We start from the raw sequence: 11,481 nt of genomic DNA, 5'->3' as shown, positions 1-11,481 counted from the left end.
TCACTTCCAGAGCCGCAGCGCGCAGCCCCACGTCTAAAGTCTCAGACCACTGATGCTCCGTCTGAGTCTCCTCCCCCTTGACACCAATTTAAGATTCTAGCCTTGCTCCACCTTCTCCGCTGCTCCTTCCTCCTCTGGGTCCGCCTGCCCGCCGGGGTTCCGCCCTTTCTAGCCTCTTCTCCCGCTGATTCCCCTGAGCCTTCTCCCTCCCTCCGGCGGGCTTTAGGAGCTGGTTCCCCATCCGGGTCTCCTGCTGTTCCGCGCGCCTGCACATTTGAACTTGGCGCGCGCGCCCAGCCAGCAGCTTTCCTCCTGACCGTTCCACTGCTGCTGTCACTGCTTCCCCCATCGGGGGGGCTAGCTGCAACTGACCTCCCCTCCGTTGGAGGCGTGGTCAGCCCTGACTCCCTCTCTGGAGGAGACACTGCTCCTGACACATGTGACTCCTCCCCCCCACTACGCTCTGGTGGGGAAACTGGTCCCGATCCTCCACTGCTGCTTTGGGGTTCCCCTCTGGCTCCTTGTTTCTGGTGCGTCCCCCCTGGGACCCCCCTTGCCCTGACCATCGGCGCCCCCTTCTGGGAATCTTCTGATTCGCTGGAGAAGCTCATGGAATCTCTCGGGCCACTGTCATACTCCCCTACGCTGCCTTCAGATTCTTCCCCTTCGCTCTCCCAATCCTCTCTCCCTAGTGCTCCTGCTCCTGATTCCCTGACATCCATCCCCCCCTCGAAGCCCCCCTTCCCCCCTCCCCCTCTTCGGGTGTGGGTTCCGGGTGCTCCAGTCCAGTGGGTGTGAGTGCGGGATACCATTCTTCCCCCCTGGTGTGTAGCCGGTCCACTGGAATAGGTCCAACCACAACGGGCTCGTCGACGTCGATTTCCTCTGCTTCCATCTCTCTGCTGATGTGCTCAAATCCAGGATCCTCCCCCAACACGTCCATGTCCTCCCCTCCCCCGGGTACCTCTGGTGAGACTGCTTGCAAAGGTCCCCGCAGCAACTCCCTGCGCCACCCCACCTCCGGTTGAGTGTCCCACCAATAGGAGCGGTCTGTGGCAAACCCCGAGAGAGACCCCTCCGAGGAGCTAGTATCCGGCGTCGTCTCTTCAGCTGATGAAAAACCCTGGAACGTACTGGCTGACAGAGTGGGTGTGAAGAGCCAGTCGTCGAAATACTATGCCGGCATAGGTCTGTGTGGGAAGAGTGCATGGAACTCGTCTTTAAGATAGTGCTCCTCCACGGCATAGCACGGTACCCACCTGTTAGCGCTGGCTGGGGTACCTTCCCTGGCGAGGAGGTATTCCACCCCCTCTTCCCCCCACCTCGAGTCCAAAATCTCCGTGACCTCGTTGAGTGGCATCGCCCTCCGTGACCCCTCCCTCTTCGGAGATTCGTTAAGTGGGTCTGGCGCGTTCCCTGTCGCCTGAAACCTGTGGGGTTCCCTGTAGGGTGTGAGCACTGACCTATGAAAGACCGGGTGCATTCTGGAGCCCTCCGGGAGTGTCAACCGGAAGGCCACTGGATTGATTTGCGCCGCGACCTGGTAAGGTCCCAGCTGCTTGTGCTTGAGCTTCCTCTTAGCTAGCGTCCTGGCCGGCATTGCCTGGGCTGCTAACCAGACCCAGTCCCCCACCCGGATGTCCTCCCCGACCCTCCTGTGCTTGTCTGCCTGCATTTTGTAGGCGTGTTTCGCCAGTTCCAATTGCCTTCGGAGTTGCTCGTGGACCTCCTGTAACTCTGCTGCTAAGTGCTCTGCTCCCCTTGGCTCCCCCTCCCCCTTCGTCTCTAACCCCGGGAAAGTTCTGGGATGCCGCCTGTCAGGGGTTCAGGAGCAGAAGGGACGGATGGAGAGGAATCGGAGGGAGAAGTTAGCGACGATAGCCGACCAAGGTCCCTAAGTCTCTCCAGCGAATCGGAGGATTCACAGAAAGGGGCTCCCGTGGGCAGAGCTGGGGGGTTGCCAAGAGGGGCACCTCAGGAAGGAGGGACCAGAGGGGATTCAGAGAGCAGCAGCTGGAGATCCGGACCAGCTACCCCACCGGAGAGCAGCAGCTGGAAATCCGGACCAGCTACGCCACCAGAGAGCAGCAGGGGGGAGGAGTTCCAGGCACCAGCGACAGGCAGCTCTCCGGCAGCAGCCACGCCTGCGTCGGAGAGCGAGGAAACGGTAGAGAGGAGGGTCGGAGACAGCGCGCGCGCGCCAAGTTCAAATGTAACAGAGGGAGGCGCAATGAGCAGCCCGGAAAGGGAGCCAGGTCCTAAAGCCCGCCGAAGGGAGGGGGAGGAATCCGAAGGGTCCGCATCCGAGGCATCCAGGAAGGAAGGAACCCCGGGGGGTGGTAGGACCCAGAGGCGAAAGGAGAGACGCAAAAGGTGGAGCAAGGCTAGGGTCTTGAACTGGTGTACAGGAGGCGGAGATTCAGATGGGACTTCGCCGATCTAGGGAATAGACGTAGAGACGCACGCTAAGATGTGGAAATGGAAACTATACTTCAATAAAGACTTTATTCCGTTCTACCGGCTAGCGTTGGTCCTTTGTGAGCCGGGACCTAGAGGCAGTCTCTGACAGTAAGTCCCATCTCTAGAAGTTTTCATCAGTTCTCTTTGACTCAAGCGGCGTGTGGGGAGCGAAGCAGGGAGGAAAGAGGACTGGTGCCTTTGGAGCTCACAAAAGTCAAGAGACATGTCTACTGAAGAGCACATTGCTTCCCTGCGAGAAGCGGTAACGCAGCTCAGCGCAGAGATAATCGCCTCCAGGAAAAGAGAGGATGAAGCGGCTGCTGCATGCCGAGATCTCCAAGCCAGGTTGGAAGTGCTTACTAAGCAGGCACAAACGGGTTCCAGATCCGAGGGAATCGGGTTGGGAAGGACTGGAGGCAGCATTGTATCTCATTTTGATGGGAATTTGCAGCAGTACCCCAATTTCCGAGCAGACGTGCAGTTTGCGCTGAAACTGCTGGAGAAAGAGTTTAGAGATGAGCAAGAAAAAGTGGGGTTTATCTTGTCTCATTTGCATGGAGACGCGAAAGCATGTCTGCGCAATCTGTGGAGAGATATGGACCCAGCGCTCCAGAGTTCAGCTGCATTCATTAAAGCGATGGATTCTTGCTTTCTATCGAAAATAGACATTGACATTGCCCGTAAGGACATATTTGAGCTGAGACAAGGGAAAGCCAGCGTGAGGCAGTATCACTCCCGCTTTTTTGCATTGGTCAATGCCTTGGGGTGGGACAAGGATTCCCCCCCCGTTAGAGATCTTTATTGGGAAGGATTGAACCCCCAAATCAAGGATGAGATAGCGCGGGGGGAGAGACCCAAAAGCACCCAGGAAGTGGTGGACAGATCGCTTGCAGTGGGGGTGAGGCTGGAGGACCGCCCTTGGGACAGAGGAGAAGGGCGTTGGGGACGCACACCAGCCAGAGTGCCCTCCCTCTTGCCCAGGGATGTCGCGCGTGCGCAATCAACGCCTCCGCAAGCAGGGGGGGAGGAGCCAATGGAGATCGGCGGTGCTAGAGCTCAATCAGCCACCAGAGCCTTAACACCGGGAGCAGTCAAAACAAAGCAGCCTAGAGGGAACAGGAAGTGTTACATCTGTGACAGTTCGAAGCACATGGCGAAAGAGTGTCCCCAGAGGCTCCACAAGCACACTGCAGCTTCAATGACAGTAATGGGAGCAACTCAGCAAAGTGAACCACGGCAGGGAAACGGAAGCACTGGGGGCCAGCCAGGCGAGTCAGTGAAGAAGTCCCCAGAGATTTTGAAGCCCACGGATCCCCTCCCGCCCAAACCAGTGGTGCAGCTCACCGCATCGCTCCAGTTGCCCAGTGGTCTCACTTTAGAAGTGCCGATTACGATTGACTCTGGCAGTAATGCGGACTTTATCGCACTGGAATTCCTTCAACAACACAACATAGCGCTACTGCCAGCCACACTGCCCCTGAACGTTGTCACAGTGGATGGCAGGGAACTGCTAGGGGGGCAGGTGGTACAGCAGACACCACCTATGGTGATGCAAATTGGGAATCACCGAGAAGTCATCAGCTTCAACGTCACCCAATTGTCGGACACGCCAGTAGTTCTGGGGATGAGTTGGCTACACAGGCACAGCCCAGCATTGGCATGGTACCAACGCCAACTGACTTTTGGCTCCTCCTACTGTGCGGAACACTGCATTCTGCCTAGACCAGAAGGGGAGGAGGATGACCCACAGTTACATTTGGGCACGCTGCAAGCAGTACCTCTCAAGTATTCTGAATTTTTGGAGGTGTTCTGCGAGAAGGAGGCGGATAAGCTACCCCCCCACAGACCCTATGACTGCAAGATTGATCTCCTGCCGGGGGCGACGCTGCCAACAGGGAAACTGTATTCCATGTCTGAGGATGAACTGCAGGAACTTAGGGAGTTCATAGACCACAATTTGAAGCGCGGGTTCATCCGGGAGTCGAAAGCTGTAGGGGGCAGTCCAGTATTCTTTGTGAAGAAGCGAGACACGCCCCAGAAGAGGCTTGTAGTGGACTTTCGAATTTTGAACTCGAAAACCAAGCCCTCGTCCTTCCCCATGCCCAAAATAGACGACCTGCTCGCGACGGTAAGGAAAGGACGCGTTTTCACCAAGTTGGATCTGCGAGGCGCGTACAACCTGATTCGTGTGCGGGAGGGCGACGAGTGGAAGACGGCCATGTTCACACCACTGGGCACCTACGAATACAGAGTTATGCCCTTCGGATTACAAAATGGCTCTCACTGTTTTCAAGCCTTTATGCATCACGTGTTGGCGGGACTCCTTTACAAGAAGTGCGTATGCTTCCTGGACGACATCCTGATATTTTCTGAGTCGCGAGAGGCGCACGAGAGGGATGTCAGGGAAGTTCTGCAGAGACTAAAGGAGCACAGGCTGTACGCCAAGCTGGAGAAGTGCCAGTTCGACGTGACGGAGGTGGATTTCCTGGGCTATAAACTGTCGGACAAGGGGCTCGCCATGGACAGCGCCAAGGTTCGCTCAGTATTGGACTGGAAAAGCCCGCGCAATCGGAAGGAAGTCCAGCGGTTTGTCGGCTTTGCCAACTTTTATCGCAAGTTCATCAAGGGGTTCGCTATGCAAACGGCGGCCATCACCGACACGCTCAGCTCCAAGAAGAAGAAGTTTCTCTGGACGGAGGAAGCGGAGCAGTCCTTTCAGAAACTCAAGCGTCTCTTCGCGTCCGAGGAGCAGCTGCTGCATGTGAATCCCAGCAGACCAATGAGGGTGGAGACAGACGCCTCAGACAGAGCCGTGGGAGCTGTACTGTTGCAACAAGACCAGCAGGGGGACTGGAGGCCGTGCGCCTTCTACTCAAGGAAGCTCAGCAAGTCGGAGCAGAATTACACCATCTGGGACAGGGAGTTGCTAGCCATCCATGCAGCGTTCAAGGCGTGGCGGCACTTCCTTATCGGAGCCAGACACACGGTGCAGGTCCGCACGGACCACAAGAATCTAGAGTACTGGCGCACGGCGAGGTTCCTGAATCAGAGGCACATTAGATGGGCAGAGTTCTTCGCGGACTTCGACTTCAAGATAGAGTACATCCCGGGTGACAACAACATCATGGCGGATGCCTTGTCCAGAAAGCCGCAATACCTCGAGGAGGAGGCACCGTCGGCAGCCAAGCACATTTTCGCACCGGAAGCGTGGGCTTGCGCTTCGGCGACCGTGGATCTGGACGCCGTACGTCGAGCGTTGCAGGAGGACCCCTTCGCGCAAGCCAAGATGGAGGAGGTGCACAAGGGCACGGTGAAGGACGACGAGTTCCAGATCAGAGACGGGTTGCTCATCCGCAAGGGAGCACTCTACGTGCCGGGGAATGACCTCCGCGCGAGGGTGCTGCAGCAGCTACACGACGCCCCCACTGCCGGGCACTTTGGCAGAGAAAAGACTGTAGAACTAGTGACCAGAGACTTTTGGTGGCCCAAGATGCGGGGGGAAGTAGCGGATTACGTCTCGAGATGCGACACCTGCCAAAGAGCCAAGTCAGTGCACAAACCGCCGGCGGGATTGCTGGAACCGTTGCAGACGCCGTCTGAGCCGTGGGAACGGGTGGCCCTGGACTTTGTCACGGATCTGCCCAGTTCGAGGGGAAAGACGGCAGTGCTTGTGGTGGTGGACATGTTTACCAAGATGGCACACTTCATCCCGTGTGCGAAGGTGGCCACGGCAGAACAGACCGCCAGGCTGTTCATAGACCACGTGTTTAAGGTCCACGGTCTGCCACGATCTATTCTATCCGACCGGGGGCGGCAGTTCATCTCGAACTTCTGGCAAAAGTTGATGGGCATCCTGAACGTCAAGATCAATCTAGCGTCGGCGAGACACCCGCAGACCAACGGACAAGCGGAGAGGGTCAACGCCATCATGCAGCAGTACCTGAGATGCTACGCCAATCAGCAGCCTAACACGTGGGTGGACTACCTGCCCCTCGCAGAGTTCGCTTACAACAATACGAAGCACGTGTCGACGGGGGTGACGCCGTTCTTCGCCAACAACGGGAGGCATCCCAGAACCTTCCCAGGTTTAGAGAGAGTGGGGGAGGGGGAGCCGCAGGCAGCGGAAGACTTAGCGTCAGAGTTGCAGGAAGTCCACGAACAGCTTAGGAGGCAGTTGGAACTGGCCAAGCACGCATACAAACTGCAGGCTGACAGACACAGGAGAGTAGGGGAAGACATACAGGTGGGAGACTGGGTCTGGTTAGCAGCGCAAGCAGTGCCGACCAAATCGTTGGCCAAGAAGAAGCTAGGGCATAAGCAGCTAGGGCCTTACCAAGTCCAGGCACAGGTCAATCCAGTGGCCTTCCGGTTAGCGCTTCCGGAGGGTTCCAGAATGCATCCGGTGTTCCATAGATCGGTGCTCACGCCCTACAAAGCACCGCATAGATTTCAGGAGCCAGGCACAGCACCAGATCCGCCCAGAGAAGGACCCAGGGAAGGGGGGTCGCCAAGAGGGGAGCGCATCAACGAAGCCACAGAGATTTTAGACTCGAGATGGGGGGAAGAGGGAGTAGAATACCTTCTGGCCAGAGAGGATACCCCGGCCAGCGCCAACAGTTGGGTGCCGGGCTATGCCTTGGACGAGCCTCTTCTCAAGGAAGAGTTCCATGCCATTTTCCCACACAGGCCCATGCCAGCCGAGTATTTCGACGACTGGCTCTTCACACCCACACTTTCAGGCAGCACGTTCCGGGGGTTCGACTCGGACGAGGAGACGGCACCACACATACGCTCTCCGGAGGGTTCAACCTCGGGTTCTGCCTCAGACCGCTCCTATTGGTGGGATACTCAACCAGAGGAGCAGTGGCGCAGGAAGTGGCTGGGGGGTCCCTGGCAGGCATCACCCTCAGAGGGGAACGGGGGAGAGATGGACATGGACGTGTTGGGGGAGGACGTGGGATTTGAACACGAAGGCAGGGAGATGGAAGCAGAGGAGATCGACGTCGACGAGCGCACGGAGGACGAGCCAGACCTGCCCGATGTGATGTACGACACGGGGGAAGAACTGTATCCGGCACTCACCCCCGCCACGACGGAGCACCCAGAACCCACACCGGAAGGAGGGGAGGGGGGAAGGGGGGGCTTCGAGGGGGGGATGGATGTCAGGGGTTCAGGAGCAGAAGGGACGGATGGAGAGGAATCGGAGGGAGAAGTTAGCGACGATAGCCGACCAAGGTCCCTAAGTCTCTCCAGCGAATCGGAGGATTCACAGAAAGGGGCTCCCGTGGGCAGAGCTGGGGGGTTGCCAAGAGGGGCACCTCAGGAAGGAGGGACCAGAGGGGATTCAGAGAGCAGCAGCTGGAGATCCGGACCAGCTACCCCACCGGAGAGCAGCAGCTGGAAATCCGGACCAGCTACGCCACCAGAGAGCAGCAGGGGGGAGGAGTTCCAGGCACCAGCGACAGGCAGCTCTCCGGCAGCAGCCACGCCTGCGTCGGAGAGCGAGGAAACGGTAGAGAGGAGGGTCGGAGACAGCGCGCGCGCGCCAAGTTCAAATGTAACAGAGGGAGGCGCAATGAGCAGCCCGGAAAGGGAGCCAGGTCCTAAAGCCCGCCGAAGGGAGGGGGAGGAATCCGAAGGGTCCGCATCCGAGGCATCCAGGAAGGAAGGAACCCCGGGGGGTGGTAGGACCCAGAGGCGAAAGGAGAGACGCAAAAGGTGGAGCAAGGCTAGGGTCTTGAACTGGTGTACAGGAGGCGGAGATTCAGATGGGACTTCGCCGATCTAGGGAATAGACGTAGAGACGCACGCTAAGATGTGGAAATGGAAACTATACTTCAATAAAGACTTTATTCCGTTCTACCGGCTAGCGTTGGTCCTTTGTGAGCCGGGACCTAGAGGCAGTCTCTGACACCGCCCATTATTGGCGAAGAACGGTGTCACTCCTGTAGACCCGTGCTTCGTGTTGTTGTAGGCAAACTCGGCCAGCGGTAGGTAGTCCACCCAGGTCGAGGGTTGTTGATTGGCGTAGCATCGCAGGTACTGCTGCATGATGGCGTTGACCCTCTCCGCTTGTCCGTTGGTCTGCGGGTGTCGTGCCGACGCTAAGTTGATCTTGACGTTCAGGATGCCCAGCAGCTTCTGCCAGAAGCTCGAGACGAATTGGCGACCCCGGTCGGACAGGATGGACCGCGGCAAGCCGTGAGCTTTGAACACGTGGTCTATGAACAGCTTGGCGGTCTGTTCCGCTGTGGCCACCTTCGCGCACGGAATAAAGTGCGCCATCTTGGTGAACATGTCTACGACCACGAGCACCGCTGTTTTGCCTCGCAAGCTGGGCAGATCTGTGACAAAGTCCAGGGCCACTTTCTCCCATGGTTCGAGCGGCGTCTGGAGGGGTTCTAGTAGACCCGCCGGCTTCCTGTGTACTGGCTTGGCCCTTTGGCAGGTGTCACACCTGGAGACGTAATCCGCGACTTCTCCCCTCACCTTGGGCCACCAAAAGTGTCTGGTTACTAATTCCGCCGTTTTGTCCTTGCCGAAGTGCCCAGCCCTGGGCGCGTCGTGTAGCTGCTGCAAGACTTTCGCGCGGAGGTCGTCTCCGGGCACGTAGAGAGCCCCTTTGCGGATGAGCAGTCCGTCTCATATCTGGAACTCGTCGTCCTTCACTGTGCCTTTTCGCACCTCCTCCATCTTGGATTGTGCGAACGAATCCGTCTGCAGCGCTCGACGCACCGCGTCCAGGTCCACGGCAGCTGAAGCGCACGCCCACGCTTTCGGTGCGAAAATGTGCTTGGCCGCCACCGGCGCCGCTCCCTCGAGATACTGCGGCTTCCTGGATAGTGCATCCGCCATGACGTTGTTGTCTCCCGGGATGTATTCTATCCGGAAATCAAAATCCGCAAAGAACTCCGCCCAGCGAATGTGTCTCTGGTTCAGGAACCGCGCCGTGCGCCAGTACTCCAGGTTCTTATGGTCCGTGCGGACTTGCACTGTGTGCCTGGCTCCAACGAGGAAGTGCCGCCACGCCTTGAAAGCTGCATGAATGGCCAGCAACTCCCTGTCCCAGATGGTGTAGTTCTGTTCCGCCTTGCTGAGTTTCCTGGAGTAGAATGCGCACGGCCTCCATTCCCCTTGCGGATCTTGCTGCAACAGGACGGCCCCCACCGCTCTGTCCGAGGCGTCCGTCTCAACCCTCATTGGTCTGCTGGGGTTTACATGTAGCAGCTGTTCTTCGGACGCAAAGAGACGCTTGAGTCTCCGAAAGGACTGCTCCGCCTGGTCCGTCCAGGTGAACTTCTTCTTCTTGGAGCTGAGAGTGTCCGTGATGGCCGCCGTCTCCTTCGCGAACCCTTTGATGAACTTGCGATAAAAGTTGGCGAAGCCGACGAACTTCTGGACCTCCTTCCGATTGCGCAGGCTCTTCCAGTCCAACACCGCGCGGACCTTGGTGCTGTCCATGGCGAGTCCCTTGTCGGACAGCTTGTAGCCCAGGAAATCCACCTCCGTCATGTCGAACTGGCACTTCTCTAATTTGGCGTAAAGTCTGTGCTCCCGTAGCCTCTGCAGGACCTCCTTGACGTCCCTTCTCGTGAGCCTCCTGCGATTCCGAGAAGACCAGGATGTCGTCCAGGAAGCAAACGCACTTCTTGTAGAGGAGTCCCGCTAACACGTGATGCATGAAAGCTTGGAAGGTATGGGAGCCATTTTGCAGACCAAAAGGCATTACGCGATATTCATAGGTGCCTAAAGGTGTAAACATGGCTGTCTTCCACTCATCGCCCTCCCGCATGCGTATAAGGTTGTACGCCCCTCGTAGATCCAACTTGGTGAAGATCCGTCCCTTCCTCACCGTCGCGAGCAGGTCGTCGATCTTGGGCATGGGGAATGCTGCGGGCTTTGTTTTGGAATTTATGATCCTATAATCAACTATGAGCCTGCGTTGGGGCGTGTCCTTCTTCTTCACGAAAAACACGGGACTGCCCCCCACTGCTTTAGATTCTTGGATGAACCCCCGCTTCAAGTTGTGATCTATGAACTCCCTCAGTTCTTGCAGTTCGTCTTCAGACATGGAATACAGTTTCCCAGTCGGCAGCGTCGCTCCCGGCAGGAGTTCAATCTTGCAGTCGTAAGGCCTGTGGGGAGGCAGGTTATCAGCTTCCCTCTCGCAGAAGACCTCCAAAAACTCCTTGTACTTGTTGGGCACTGCTTGCACCATGCCTAGGTGTAACTGCGGTTCATCCTCTTGCCCCTCCTCCTCCTGGCGGGTCTGGATGCAGTGTTCTGCGCAGTAGGAGGAGCAGAAGGTCAATTGCCGCTGGTACCATGCTAATGCCGGGCTGTGCCTATCCAACCAACTCATACCCAACACTATGGGCGTGTCTGACAGGTGGGTGACGTTGAAGCTGATGACTTCGCGGTGGTTTCCCATTTGCATCACCATCGGTGGTGTTTGCTGTACCACCTCTCCTCCCAGTAACTTCCGGCCATCGACCATGACGACGTTTAAGGGCGTGAATGTGCATTCTAACCCCCAAAACAGCAATTTGAAATAAGCCCAATCAGAGCTTTATCATCTTTATCATCTTCTTTTTATGCATATGGAAGCGAAAATACGGTGTTTTGTTATTTTGGTCTCGTTACATACACTTTGCGATTTCAGGGTCAATGTGCATTTACACCAAATAAAACGACTTGAAATAAGCGACATGCAAGATTCTTCCTTGTATGTAGATGGAACCCAAAACAACCTGTTTTGCTTTCTTTAGGCTAATTACACTTCGCTTTGCTATTTGTGGATGAATGAACACCGAAGGAAAAAACAAAGCTTATTCGTCCTCTTTCTATTGAGATGGAACCAAACCACCTATGCTTTATTAGAGCTGATAACAAACATTTCACATTGTGATTTTTGGGTGAATGTGCATCTAACCCCAAAAACAGCAATTTGAAATCCGCCCAATCAGAGCTTTCTCATCTTCTTTTTCTGCAGATGGAACGCAAAACGCCTTTTTGATTTGG

The sequence above is a fragment of the Podarcis filfolensis genome (assembly GCF_964270895.1).
Source record: "Podarcis filfolensis genome assembly, chromosome: 12".
Taxonomy (NCBI): domain Eukaryota; kingdom Metazoa; phylum Chordata; class Lepidosauria; order Squamata; family Lacertidae; genus Podarcis; species Podarcis filfolensis.
This window is presented reverse-complemented; position numbering follows the sequence as displayed.